The sequence below is a fragment of the Gadus macrocephalus genome, chromosome 23 (assembly GCF_031168955.1).
Source record: "Gadus macrocephalus chromosome 23, ASM3116895v1".
Taxonomy (NCBI): domain Eukaryota; kingdom Metazoa; phylum Chordata; class Actinopteri; order Gadiformes; family Gadidae; genus Gadus; species Gadus macrocephalus.
Window position 1 is genome coordinate 17,151,633 of NC_082404.1, and position 15,206 is coordinate 17,166,838.

At 42.2% G+C, this 15,206-nt stretch overlaps 1 pseudogene; it reads right to left on the reverse strand.

Moving 5' to 3' along the window:
* Window positions 1-441: 441 nt before the first annotated feature.
* On the reverse strand, window positions 442-14,893 carry LOC132452956 (craniofacial development protein 2-like; annotated as a pseudogene).
* Between the last annotated feature and the right edge of the window lie 313 nt (window positions 14,894-15,206).

Consider the following 15,206-nt stretch of genomic DNA (forward strand, 5'->3'; position numbering starts at 1 on the left):
TCCTCCCCTTTGATCTTTTCGTAGGCATTGAAGAGTCTTTCTTTGGCCTGTCGGTTGCTAGGTGTGGTCGCTATGCGAGGTCGAAAGGCCTGGGCTGGTCGCCGGACCTCGTTGCTAGGCAGGCCTACCGGAGATGTTCTGAGTGTTTGGAAACCAAATGTTCTATGAAGATGGATGGATTATTATGTAATATGTAATATGTATTATGTAATATGTTATGTATGTTAGTAATACACATTCGCGGTCAAAGCTTTGTCACTCCTCCTCCACCATTGCACAGTTCTCTGCATGACCTCTGGATGTCTAGACCCTGGGGAGTTTCTGATCCTCTCCTTCTTCGGTACGCACTCCCTGGTTGCCTCCACGTTAGCGGCAACAAACCGCTCATACACTGTGCTAGGGCCTTCCGCCGTATCCAGCAGTTGGAAGTGGTTCCTCACCTCAACTGTATCTGGCTTGGCGGTCGGAGCTTCCTGAAAAGGTCTTCCAGTCGTGGTAGATCTTTGGGCTAGGCTTGGGGACCCTCAGGCTCAGTCGCACCCTCATGGAAACCACTCTGTGGTCTGAGCCAATGGAGTCGAACAAGCTGTACAGCTCTGTGTTCTGGATCGACGTCCTCCACTTGCGCCTTACCAGTATGTAGTCCAGCTGACGTAGCATACCAGAAGTCCGGTCCTGGAAGGTCCATCTCTTGCCCATTCTCTTCCGGAACAAGGTGTGCACAGCCCGTAGCTCGTGTTCCGTTAGCAGGGCAGCAAGTTGTTCACCGTTGCGGTTACTGCTTTCATGATATGTGATTGGTGCATCCCCTGGTCCGAGCCTCACGTTGAGGACCCCCAGAATTGCTAGGAGGTTGTGAGCCGGAACATCCCGGAGTGCTGTTCTATGGTCCCCATAGAACTCTTCGACTTTCTTGATTGGCCCTACATTGGTAGGTGAGTACACTACCATGATGGCTGTAGCTGGGTTGCCATCGGAGTCTGCGATAAGGATCCTGTCGGTGTGCTGGTGCACCCTACGGAGAGCCTTCCGTGCTGGAGGACTTAGCAGTAGCCCCACACCTCCCGTTGCAGCCTGGGCCTCGTTTCGCCATGCTGATGAGGTGATGAACGAGTAACCCCCCACTCTGCAGCACACAATCTGGTCCTGTTCATGTACTCTCCTGTGCTCCTGGACTCCCAGGATTTCCACTTCTTTTTCCTCGGCACAGTGTGCTAGCTCTGCCAGCCTTGCTTCTTCTCTCGCTGTGTTTGCGTTGAAGGTTCACTTCCCATTATAAGTGGTCTCCGACAACGCAGGTGTGTGTTAGATGGGTCACTGTGTTCAGACTGAACCCCCCCCCTTTCAGGTTTGGGGTCCTGACGTCATACTGCCCCCATGGGAGGGATCAGCTCCTCCATCTGCTACGTGATCCCTGCGGACTCCTGCCACTGGAAGTATAGGATTTGCAATGATTGGATTCTCCAGACTGTTGAACTTTACAATGTGCATAATATAGGGCTGGGGGGCACAACTCCTCACAGCTAAACTGTACCTGCTGTTAAAGTACTATGAACCATTCTTAGTCTGACCCCTCACCTAAGACCTCTGCCTTGGGAGACCCTACCAGGAGCACTAGGCTCCAGACAACACAGCCCTCAGGTTCATAGGGGCACACAAACCTCTCCACCACGAAAAGGTGATGGTTTCCGGATGGTTCCCATTCAACAATATATATTATATATATGTAATAATATAAAATAAGACAATTCAAGATTCAAGATAATTTATTGTCATTTCAGCCATATACACAGTTTACAGTGAAATGAAATAGCGTTTCCCAAGAACATAAGGTGCATAACAACATGCTACATATAACTGCAAACCAGTAAAGTGACTTGTGGAATTTAGTAGTGCGGGAATATAAATATAATAAATATGAATATTAAACAAGTGTAATAGTGCATAAACCAAGGGCCGTGGTGGAACGCTTCGTTCACTTGCATGGCTATATGACTATATGCTCTGTAAGGTGACCTTGGGTGTCTTGAAAGGCGCCTCTAAATTAAATGTATTATTATTATTATTATGGGCCCTTCACATCAACGCGAGCTTCTTCGGTTGCTAAGCGACGTCAACGTCTTTGGCTAACTATTTCTCTGCTAATCAACACACTACGGCTGTGTCCCAATTCATAGGACGCATCCTTCGTAGACCGCGTCCTTCGAAGGATGCGGCCTTCGTAGACCGCGAAGGACACTCCGAAGGCCGAAGAAATGGGACGGTCTAGCTAGCCTACGGAGCATTTCTGGTTTACGTAACAAACCGTTACCGCGGGGAGCAAGGTCTTGCTCCCCTTGTCGGCAGTTCAGCTGTCAGCAACCCTGACAGCTGAACTGACCTGTTAGTAAACAGAAGTTAAACCAGAGAGCGCGAAAAAAAGAAACCAACAAAAATTATTATTGATCATTATGTTTTTGTTTTTGTATATGGTAGTTTGTTGTAAATAGTCACATGAATGTTTGTTGTAAATAGTTTTATTGTTGTATATATGTCTTATAAGTTATATACGAATACATTAGTCAATACAAAAAAGTTAGTAAGGGTTTTAATAAATAGTTAATCAAAGAAGTTAGTTAAATAAGTTAGTTTCAATAAATATGTAAATAATAATAAACAATGTGTTAAATATAACAGAACATAAGTTATTTGTCCACCAAACGCTCCAAAATTGAGAAAAACCTCTCCATTCTTTCCCTGCTTTCCTGGGCTCTTCTCTCCTCTGCCTCCCTTTGTAGCCTCATGTCCTCTTTTATTTACTGGAACATTTACATTTTACATTTACATTTAGGGCATTTAGCAGACGCTTTTATCCAAAGCGACTGACAAGTACATTTGTCATAAGAAGTGCATCAATATATCGCTGTCGGTACAGAAAGGATGTTCATAGAACCAAGTGCAAGTACCACAATCGCTAGGCTAACCCATTCCCCGTGTTACAGCCATGATAGCAGCTACTGCAGTTGCTACACAGTTAAGTACTATAATACAATACAATACAACACAGTGTACAATGGTTGCCAGAAGGGGGAGGGTGGCTATGCAGTCGAGGTGGACTCTGAACAGGTGAATCTTGAGTCCTTTTCGGAAGATAGTGAGCGACTCTGGAACATGTCTTCCTCTCTGTCCTTCTTTCTGGACCTTGGCCCTCGCTGTCTTTCCTCCTCCTGATCCTTGTCCTCAACCTCCTGATCCACCACTGCTGTACTTGCTGTACTTGGCCCTGGTGTGTTCTCAGGGATGGAGGCAATTAGGACAGGGGGGTTGGTGGAATGCCTCTGTCCCAATACCTTATCCATGGGGACAAACCAGGGCCAAGTGGCAGCAGTGGGTTTCCCACCTACCCCCTCTCCTGACCCTGGATACTTGCAATCCTAAGGCAGAGGAAATCAATCATGGCAGTTAACAACAACAGCAGCAGTATCAAAACAAATTTCAGCAAAAGTGTTTATTAACACTTTCATTATTAATCAGAGAAAACAAGAGACACATTTATCAATCATGTTAATAGCCCATGTTAAAGGCCCACTATGCAACTTCGGCCATTTCTTCGCTGTTTTCTTGGTTTTGGCACGCACTTTTCTCTACATAGCACCCCTTCCAGCTTCGTAGTAGATATTTCACACCACTGTCGTAACAACTCGTTGACGACCCTTCCCCATGCACTTCTACGCAAGCCATATGCATTTGTTTTCAAAGAAGCCGGCGAATGCGTGGAGCCATGTCCGAAGTAGATGTTCATAAAGTGTAGGCAAGGTTATACATTTTTAAAAGGGTGTATTTGTATTGCAATAAACATAAATCCATCCTTTTTTATAGTTGACGGGGAGAATTTATATCCTAGATTATAATTGTTTTATTTTAGGTTGAACAGAACAATCAGTGTAAGAGGTTTGGCCAACATAATAATCTAAATAAACAAGAACCTGGATTCGGGGATTCAGTCTGTATCTGGGGGATGAGACAGACGAACAGCAAAACACCCATGGAAACAAAGGTGTTTATATGGTTGCAACCAAGCAAGCTAGAAACATACAGGGCTCACAACAAAACGGTTGAGAAAACAATTTTTACTGGGCTCACAATAAAATGGTTGAGCAAACACATTTGTACAGAGACTATCAACATCAAGAATACCACGAAGAAAAAGGCCACCCAAGGGTACTTTCAATTTCTATTGCATATTCTCGAAGAAAGTTGTCCAATCCCGGGTTGCTTTAACTCACTTCATTTATTATAAAGTCGTCGGCATGTTTCGGCATGGTAACTGAAGCTATACGGAGGGAATTGAATATAACACGTGTGAGAGGAAAATACCGTGATCTACTTCAAGCCCCCCGGGCTAAGGCCCGGGTGGCTCTCTGTCGTCTACCTATTGAACTCTGGCCTGTTCACTTGACGTCCTCCGATAGAGGACGTCAAGTGGGCATGGCCTATGCAGTGGGCGTGGCCGTAATGGCTTCGGCTTCTTCACCTAATTAAAGGTGATGCCTTCTGTGGTGGAGCAGCCTTCAATAAGGTCTTGCTCCCCTTGTGGCTATGTGAGGGTAATGCAGCTTCTTATATGTTTGGTCCTACTCCCTAGTGGTTAAGTGAGGGAAATACAGCTTGTGTTCTTAAAATACGTAACATTTCAAAAGCAACACGGCCGAGTCGGCGTCTGATTTGCAGTCTTCTTTTTCTTTCAGTTCATGCTATTCCTGAAAAGCTTGCCCAACGTTTACTCGTGTCTGGCCTCTCTGCCGGTCAGTCTCCCTTTTCTCTTCTTCTGTTCCTCCGACATTGGGTTTCTCTGTCTCTTTTTAGTCGGCTGACCTATGATGAATATAACAATGCCTTAGTGACTTGTGTTTAGATCGAGCCGGTTCCGTGTTTGGGGGTCTGTGCCGTAAAGCAATTAGTTACTTTGCGAGACCCGAAACTCCCGCGAGAGTGGGCGGCGGGTCGCCGGCAGAAACATATTCCTTTTCTCCGCCAAGATGCGCAAGGGTGAGTCGAAACAACAAACAATTGAACAAAAATGTATAATAGAACCATCGCAATGACTCTTAGCCTGTTGGTAAATCAAGCCAAAAAAGTTGGATAGTTCCCCTTTCACTCGTGTCTGATCTCTTTTCTGTTCCATTCTTCTTTTGTTCCACCGACGGTCGCCTCTTGGGTCCCTTATCAGTCGATTGATCCATGATGAATGCAACAATTGCCTCGCAACTGGCTGTTTATATCTATCCGGTGCCATGTTTGGGTGTGTGTCTGTGCCGTAAAGCATTTTCGAAACTACAATCTGACTACATTTTCGAGGATACTTCCGCTGCGTCACATCCGGATTGTGTCGGTCCGAACAGAGCAAGTTGCATATGCGCTTTTTCACTGGAGAGGCGACATGGGTAAATGACAAACCCACCAATCGACCCAGAAATGGATGCAGAACCATCAGCATAACTCTCAACCTGCATACTTAATGTAATTTTGGCTAAAAAAGTTGCATAGTGGGCCTTTAACAATAGGCCATTTATAATATATATATTTGACCATCTTGTAAAGGTTACATTTAAATTAGCCCTCATCCTATATGAAGCCGATAATAATAAGACAACCAGTAGAAGTCAAAACACCCTTTTTCTTTGTGTGTTTTTCTAGTGCTGTATAGTACTGATGCGAGCTGTGACTTTTTTTGTCTTTCTTTCTTTAATAACCCAAAATAGGACATCGTAGTAAACGATTTCGGGGGATGTTGTATCTGTCCTGCTGTTTAATGAGGGCTAATTTAACTAACCTTTACAAGATGGTCAAATGTAGATATATAAATGGCCAATAATAATTTTTATAAACTAACTTACAATATAAATAAACGATTTTTTCTTTACCCCCAAGCCCAGTATTTCACCCCGGTGAACAGCTCATCGTTCTCCCCCCTCAATAGAATAAATCGAGCAGTATACTGCTGGCTCCCTAAAGCAAAACCAAATGTTAGAATTTGTTTTGCTTTACACTACCAAACAAAAGCAGCTTAAATAGCAAAATAACCAAGTTAACTGTGTAATCAATCCCAACGTCTGTAACGTTACGGTCTGAAAACCAGGGTCCACAACCTGTGTTCGTTGGTCCATTTATCTAACGTTACAGAATAGCAAATTATCTATACAATCGCCACAATTTCGGTAAATATAACCATTTTGACCTCTTAAATTTGAAACTACAGGGCTTATCACCTGCAACTCAACGTGACAAAGACGAAGGAGCTCATTGTGGATCTGAGGGGGGAGAAAACAGCAGCTGTGACCCCTGTTTCCATACAGGGGGTCCCAGTGGACACTGTTGAGGAATACAAGTACCTGGGGGTGTACTTTAATAACAAGTTGGACTGGACTAGAAACGCAGAGGCTGTCTACAAAAATGGGCCAAAGCCGACTCTTTTGCCTCAGGAGGCTGAGGTCCTTTAACATCTGCCGGACGATGCTGAGGATGTTTTATGAGTCTGTTGTAGCCAGTGCAATCTTCTTCGCTGTCACATGCTGGGGCAGTGCGATGAGGGTTGCAGACACCAACAGACTTGAAAGACTGATTAGGAGGGCCGGTGATGTTGTGGGGGAGGAACTGGACACCCTGACGACCGTGGCAGAGAGGAGGATGCTGTCCAGGCTTCAGTCCATCTTGGACAATGTCTCACACCCTCTCTATGACACACTGGCCCTGCAGAGGAGCACCTTCAGCAGGAGATTCCTCTCACCCAGATGCACCACAGAGCGCCACAGGAAATCTTTCCTGCCTGTGGCCATTAAACTTTACAACGCCTCCCTTAGAATGTCAGACACCGTCCCTCTCTGTAATCTCTGACCTCAAACAAGGACTATAATTCTTGCACCTTTTGCACAATACTGTACAATTCTTTTTGCACAGTGCTGTCTTTTGTGTATGTATGTGTATGTATGTGTATATATGTAAGGGATAATGCCCGACGAGGTGTCCATTATCAGGAATTAATGGACGACGTAGAGGCGTGAACCTCCGCGAAGTCCATTAATTCCTGATAATGGACACCTCGAAGGGCATTATCCCGCTTATACCACGGTCACTTACCAACGGTGACCAAATTAAGACCATTAATTTATATTTTCATGCGTTTTACAATCTGAATATAAAGTTTTCCACAAAACATACATTTGTTTCCCTGGTTACGCCTGAGGGTCCGACTAATACCCGGAACCACCATTACACGCCCGTTGGGTTCTCATGCAACGGAAACAATGTTCACTCCTCCAGTAATTAGGACGCACCATAGCTACGACTTTAGAACGGGAGGTAGCGGGAGGTATTATAGTCCGCTGAACTTTGTTTTGTTTCCCGTTGCTATGGTTACTACTATTTTAGAGACGATACGCCAGCTAGCGCATTAATTGAGAACGGTAAACAGACAATTTGACGGAACTACTTGTCCAGGTGTCCGTATATCAGGAGTTAATGCACACCCTGCATCCAATCAGAATCGAGTATTCCCGCAGACCGTGGTATAAATATATATATGTATGTATGTATGTATATATATGTGTATATATATATATATATATATATATATATATATGTACGTATGTATGCATGTATGTATGTATGTATGTATGTATGTATGTATGTATATATGTATATATGTATTTATGTGTATGTATTAGAGCCCGACCGATATATCGGCAGGCCGATATTATCGGCCGATATTAGGCATTTTTCAAACTATTCGGTATCGGCATTATAATGGCCGATAAATTAATATTTTAAAAAAAAAAGTCCACCAGAGGGCGCTCTAACGCCCCAAACCCGCTGATTCAGGCAGAGTGAATGACGGAGATCGACGGAGATCATCGGTGTTGTTCATAGCTGTGTTCGAAATCATTCCCTATCACGGATATAGTGCACTATATAGGGTGCTCGCCATTTTGCAGTGGTGTTCGAATTCTCAGTGGTTAATTTCATGCACTAAAATTTGAGTGTACATACGATGTTCCCTACTTGTTACTTGTCCGTATACCACAATGCAATGCGGTAGTGTTCTTCCGGAGGAGAAGAAGAAGCTGAATAACCGCGAAAACTAATACATTTAATGATGGAGTCTCCGGCTTTCGTTTAGAGATGTCAACAATTTAATTGGGAGTTAACATAGAAAATTTAATATTCAAAATTAATAAAAAAAACTTGATCAAGGAAATGTTGCATTCAACATCAATACAAGCTCCAGCTTTCCTCGGGATTGCCCGGTTTGTTTACATGATGTGGGAGCATCTGTCTGCGTCACACAAATACCCGGCGCATTTACTGACGCAAATGACGCTTAGAAATGTTCAGCGTAGTGTCCGAATTCTCGTTTGTTCGTTCCCTATATAGTGCACTATATCATAAACACTATATAGGGAATAGTGAGGAAGTGAACAGGGAATGATTTCCAACACAGCTCATGTGTGCAAGTATGTTCATGGTAAGTTGGCAACTGTCACAAGACATAGGCCTACATTGCTTGAATAACAATTAAAAGAACATCCCCATCAATTCTCTAAAGTCGATAAGCATGACTTAATTCATGACTACCATGTCCAGTTTTGCTGTTGTTACGTGTTAGTTGAGAGTGAAAAGGATTTAAAGGATAACTACAAATAACCAATGTTGGGGAAATCTGTTTGTTTTGTTGCGCGTTTCTGGATTTTTTTTTTTTATATATATCGGCCGATATATCGGCATATCGGATTTTTTAATCACAAAATATTCGTATCGGTATCGGCCTTAAAAATCCTATATCGGTCGGGCTCTAGTATGTATGTATGTATGCATGTATGCATGTATGCATGTATGCATGTATGTATGTATGTATGTATGTATATGTAACCCAAATGTCCCGCTGCCTCTCTATGACCCTTGGACTCTGCGTTGTGTTGGATTGTTTGTATGATGGGTAGAGAAGGACCACGGGACACAGTTGTTCGGGATTGTGGAAGACGCTTGGCAATTTATTCCCCAACAGTGGAAATTCCTCATTTGTCGTCTTGGAACTTGCTCACCTTGGAACCATTAGGGTCAAACATAAAACAAGATTTAAGAAAATACTCTTTAACCCAACAAAATGTAAAAAATAAATACATATAAACATAAACTTTATAATTAAATAAACATTCTCTTTCAAATAAAAGAAGAAAAGGACGATAACATTAAACTAAGCAGTAGACAAAATCATATTGTACGAGATCATATAAGACGCAAACACACACACCACATAACACTCAACAGGTAAACGAACATCCTATGCAACATATTGACCAAACAAACTGAACGGATGAGTGGTTTAAACTTATATTTAAAATATAGATTGTGCAAGACAAATAAAACACTGCTCACCTTGGAACCATTAGGGTCAAACATGAAACAAGATGGCGCACACACGAACTACGTTGGCCCGCAAGAGACACAATATTCAAATCGCGGTAAACAGCGCCACATGGTGGCCTGTCTAATTAACAACCTTACATATACATATATATACATATATATATGTATATGTATATATATATACACATATATATGTATGTAAGGGATAATGCCCGACGAGGTGTCCATTATCAGGAATTAATGGACGACGTGGAGGCGTGAACCGTCCGACGCGAAGTCCATTAATTCCTAATAATGGACACCTCGAAGGGCATTATCCCGCTTATACCACGGTCACTTACCAACGGTGACCAAATTAAGACCATTAATTTATATTTTCATGCGTTTTACAATCTGAATATAAAGTTTTCCACAAAACATACATTTGTTTCCCTGGTTACGCCTGAGGGTCCGACTAATACCCGGAACCACCATTACACGCCCGTTGGGTTCTCATGCAACAGAAACGTTGTTCACTCCTCCAGTAATTAGGACGCACCATAGCTACGACTTTAGAACGGGAGGTAGCGGGAGGTATTATAGTCCGCTGAGCTTTGTTTTGTTTCCCGTTGCTATGGTTGCTACTATTTTAGAGACGATACGCCAGCTAGCGCATTAATTGAGAACGGTAAACGGACAATTTGACGGAACTACTTGTCCAGGTGTCCGTATATCAGGAGTTAATAATAATAATAAATAATAATACATTTAATTTAGAGGCGCCTTTCAAGACACCCAAGGTCACCTTACAGAGCATATAGTCATCATTCAAAACTATGTAAAACAGACTAGGAATAAAAGGAAAACAGAGGTTAAACATGAATAATAATAATAATTAATAACACTCAAAGACGCCTAAAGTGAAGGGGGGACCTCACTAACCACCACCAATATGTAGCACCCACTTGGGTGATGCACGGCAGCCAATCGGTGCCAGAACGCTCACTACACACCAGCTTGAGGTGGAGAGTTAGGGATGAGGTGGAGAGTGAGTGAAAAGAACATATTTAAACACTATCGACCATATTTAAACACTGTCGATCACATTTAAACAATATCGACCACATGTAAACACTATCGACCACATTTAAACACTATCGACCATATTTAAACACTATGGACCACATGTAAACCCTATCGACCACATGTAAACACTATCGCCCACATTTAAACACTATCACCCACATTTAAACACTATGGACCACACGTAAACCCTATCGACCACATTTAAACACTATCGCCCACATTTAAACACTATCGCCCACATTTAAACACTATGGACCACATTTAAACACTATGGACCACATGTAAACCCTATCGACCACATGTAAACCCTATCGACCATATATAAACACTATCGACCACATTTAAACATGTAAACCCTATCGACCACAATTAAACACTATCGACCACAATTAAACACTCGACCACATTTAAACATGTAAACCCTATCGACCACATTTAAACACTATCGACCACATCCAAACACCATCGACCACATTTAAACACTCTCGCCCACACCTACACACTATCGACCACATGTAAACACTAGCGACCACACTCAAACACTATCGACCACATTAATGCACACCCTGCATCCAATCAGAATCGAGTATTCCCGCAGACCGTGGTATAAATATAGATATATGTATGTATGTGTGTATATGTATATATATGTATGTTTATATGGTGTTGTATATATATTTATTTATATTGTCCTTAAATTTGTTATTTTGTTTTTCTTAGGTTGTATCTTTTATCTTTTGTGTATGTATGTGTATTTATGTTGTATTTATATGTATATATGTGTATATATATATCTGTATATATGTGTGTGTATATATATATATATATATATATATATATATATATATATATATATATATATATATATATATATATATATATATATATGGATATATATATATGTTATAGTATATTTTATTCTTAATATTTATTTATTTATGTATATCTGGAGTTCGTGACAAAAATAATTTCCCTCTGGGATTATTAAAGTATTTATCTATCTTACCTATCTATCTATCTTAACGGGTGTTCTTAGTTAACGTTACTGCGTCACTAACTGTAACGTCACCTTACTTGTTTTTTTTAACATTTGTATCGTTAAATACTCGAGTGACTAGAAACCAAATACTTACATTTAAATGCAGAACTTAAATCGCCATTCTCCGCCATCTCCATTGATTGAGTGCGCAATGAATCTTGGGAGGGATACGTTTGGCCGTGAAGGATACAGCCGATGCATCCATAGACATCTTATATGATAGACGGAGCATCGAATGCTACCGCCTACTGGCGCTGACGAGACGCGGGGCCGCCATCTTGGAGTGGTCATCCGCTCCACTCAGTGTAATCCGTTTGGCTGGAGCAATGAACTGTCAGCGCATTTAATCAATCATACCTCACTGAATACCACTGATTTTCATGCGGTTTTTTGTCATACGTGTAGCTATGATAAAGGCCACATGGTTTGGCGTGTTTTATTATTCAATACTAATTATACCAATTGTACGGTAATGTTAAATCTTGCTTGTGAAAAGTAACCCCCCGATTCCTATTATGGATTGTCCGCCGATTTGAGCAGGAATACGCTGAACAGCCCGGCATCCTGTTTCTGCTGCTGTTGCCATAGACATCTATGGCTGTTGCTGCTCCCGGTTGACCACTCCAAGATGGCGGCCGTATTTCTCGCGTCCCAGCAGCCAATGCTCCGTCTATCTGGATGCATCCTTTAAATCCGGGAAAAGAAGGCTGCATTCGTAGGCCGCATTTGAAGGACCCTTGGAATTGGGACAGCACTTGGCGCGTCGCTGTGACGCAATCGGCGTCGACGCATCCTTCGAATGCAGCCTTCGAAGGATGCGTCCTAGGAATTGGGACACAGCCGTTGATTCAAATCATCAGTCGTACTTCAACTGTAGAAGTAACATAACTGAATCAATTTTCAACCGTTTACACAAAGTCCCTGTCAATGTCAGATCCCTGTCCATCATACTCCTGTTGTTGTCTTCCTGCAAACCTGACTGCCTCCTCCATCGATTGCGACAACAGCCCTCTCCCTGTGCAATATTTCTTGTTAAATACATTTCAGGATGAAGTTTGAGATTCAGTTTCAGTATTAGGCCTACTTGTTTTTTAAACCTGACGTGGGGCTGGCACCATCCTATCTGTCTAATTTAGTGCACCCACACAAAATAAGTCCATGATACAGAGGTGGGGGTAAGTCACTCATGTGCAAGTTACAAGCAAGTCTCAAGTCATAACCTTCAAGTCTCAAGCAAGTCCCAAGTCACTGTGGTGAGAATCAAGCAAGTCACAAGTCAAGTCATTGCTCAGGTCAAGCAAGTCACAAGTCAAGTCATACAAAAATCTGATGATCTAACCCAGTATCCACATTTAAAAATCGGTTGAGTTTTATTTACAACATTAACAATAACAATGTCTTAACATTAACAATAACTCAAACTATTCAAAACATTCCAAAACCATTATGTGAATAGTTTGAAAATGTTTTTATGATCATTACCTCCAACCTATGAACAGAATCAAATCGAACCTCTAGGTGGCTGTATACGAGAACAGTTCAAGTCAATCACTCAATCTCCCTACATGTTGTAGAATATTATTTGCAACACATGGCATCAGACATGAAAAAAAATAATATTTCAAAAGTAATATCACATACACATACTGTAGGAAGGGGAAATAGTAATACACAAGCCTGAAAGCTGGTAGCAATCTTGCTGCCTCGCAGCATACATCGATTTACAATGCATTGCATTTGCAAAAAAAATAATTTGACAATACTTTGTCACTGAGTTGTGAATGATGGGGTCACATTATCACCCCACCATGGCCGAACACACGTTCAACAGGTGCACTTGATGCAGGGACTGCCATAACTCTTACCTCCACCTTGAACAAAGAGGGGAGGGTGCGCCTGTTCATTGCCCAAAACTGAAGGCAGCTCTGTCCATCACAAATGTTCAGGTAGTGGTTCAACTGAATTTGGGGACTGGAACTTGAACCCTCTTAATTTTTTTGCGGTATGCTGAAAACAGCCCAGTCTGACGCTCTGGCTCTGACGGTGTAATTTTACTTGAAAATGACTTGAAATCCTTATCATAACCCACTTACAGCCACTGAGTCAATCATCTGTGGAACGGGCAGTGCTCGAAAAACTCCAGCCAATGATTTTCAGAACCACCTAGTGGCATTGGACAGTAAGTACGTCAATCAAACGGTCGTACTGCACTCCCCCTCCCCCGCTCTCCGCGAGTGACCCCTTCGTGCACGTGCACGTACTCAAAGCTCGTGACCTAGAGCAAGCGTCTGTTTGTTGTTATCCTGCGGTAGCTACTGGAGCTAGCTAACTAGCTAATCCACATTTGGACCTAGCACTAGACTAGAACCTAACCCTAAACTCCAACCTAGCTAGCCTGGCTCACTCTCGCGCATCTGTGTTCGCGCTCATCCGTGATTGCGCGTCCATGTATTTGGAATGGTTGGAGTCAGAGTCAGCGTTGAAGAAGAGGTGGTTGGACCATTTGAGTTGTGTATTTTCAAAATCTGCTGGCGTATCGCAAATCCCATATCCAACATTAGGGTTGGATATGGGATTAGACTCTGTCTCAAGTCTAAGTCAAGTCATGAAGTCAAAGTCAAGTCGAGTCTTTTATCAGTGCTAGTCAAGCAAGTCTCAAGTCCTCAAATTTGCGACTCAAGTCATGTGACTCGAGTCCCCCATGTCTGCCATGATACCATGTGGGGTAATTTCAGACACTTTTGCTTCCAAACACCTTGTGAGTTCCCTGGGTGCACCAGCTGATGGGTCTGTGTATATATTGGGCATTTGATTCTCGTTTCAGAAACAGAAATATATAAAAAAACGAGTGTTAATTATGATTTGTTTTAACATTCAAAAAGGTATATACAAGGTGCTTTTCCTATAAAGTCAAAAAGGGGCAAACTAATCCAAAATAATAATTGTTAAACATAGAGAATCATCAGGCGATTAGTAACTTATACTTCCATGGTCGGTAAACAATGCGACTGCGATCGCTCAGACCTCTCGCTTATGATGCTACAATGCTAACAATGCTAAAAAACAATATTTCGGCATCCGGTACGTCATGAAGTAGGGCGTGGCTAGGCCCCCGAGATGCGGAAGCATATCTCTCCTTGATGTTGCCCTGCGCCATTGAGCAGTTTACATAGGAATGAATGGGCGCCATTTTGGAATCCGTTGTCCATTTTATAATACGTCCATGGCCTCAACAGGGGGGCCATCATTATTGAGCTGGTTGAGTTTGCCCATCCCCGCTCGTACCAGGGATTCCAGGCTGTGTATGGTCTTCCGTAGATCATCTGTGTCATTGATGGCACACTCATACCCAGCTCGCGTACGAGATATAAACACAATGTCCTCCATGTTTCTTCACCACGAGAACAAATTTGCAATGTGAAACAGCCGAAGTGGATTTTGAAAATCTATTGTTGGATATGGACATTCAGTCAGCCCCTCCGTTTTTGTTGACCAAAGAGTTAAAACAAAGAGCTATCTTATTTATAGCTTCATGCCAATTTAGAGAAAATGATGTTAAAAATAGTTCAAAACAATCGAAATAAACTTCTCTTTTTATGCATAAACAGATGAGGAAGATCAAGATGATTAAAGGAGTAGCGGATAAAAATATACGTCTGTTATATGATCCCCCTGAAACAAAAAAATAAAATGTTGATTG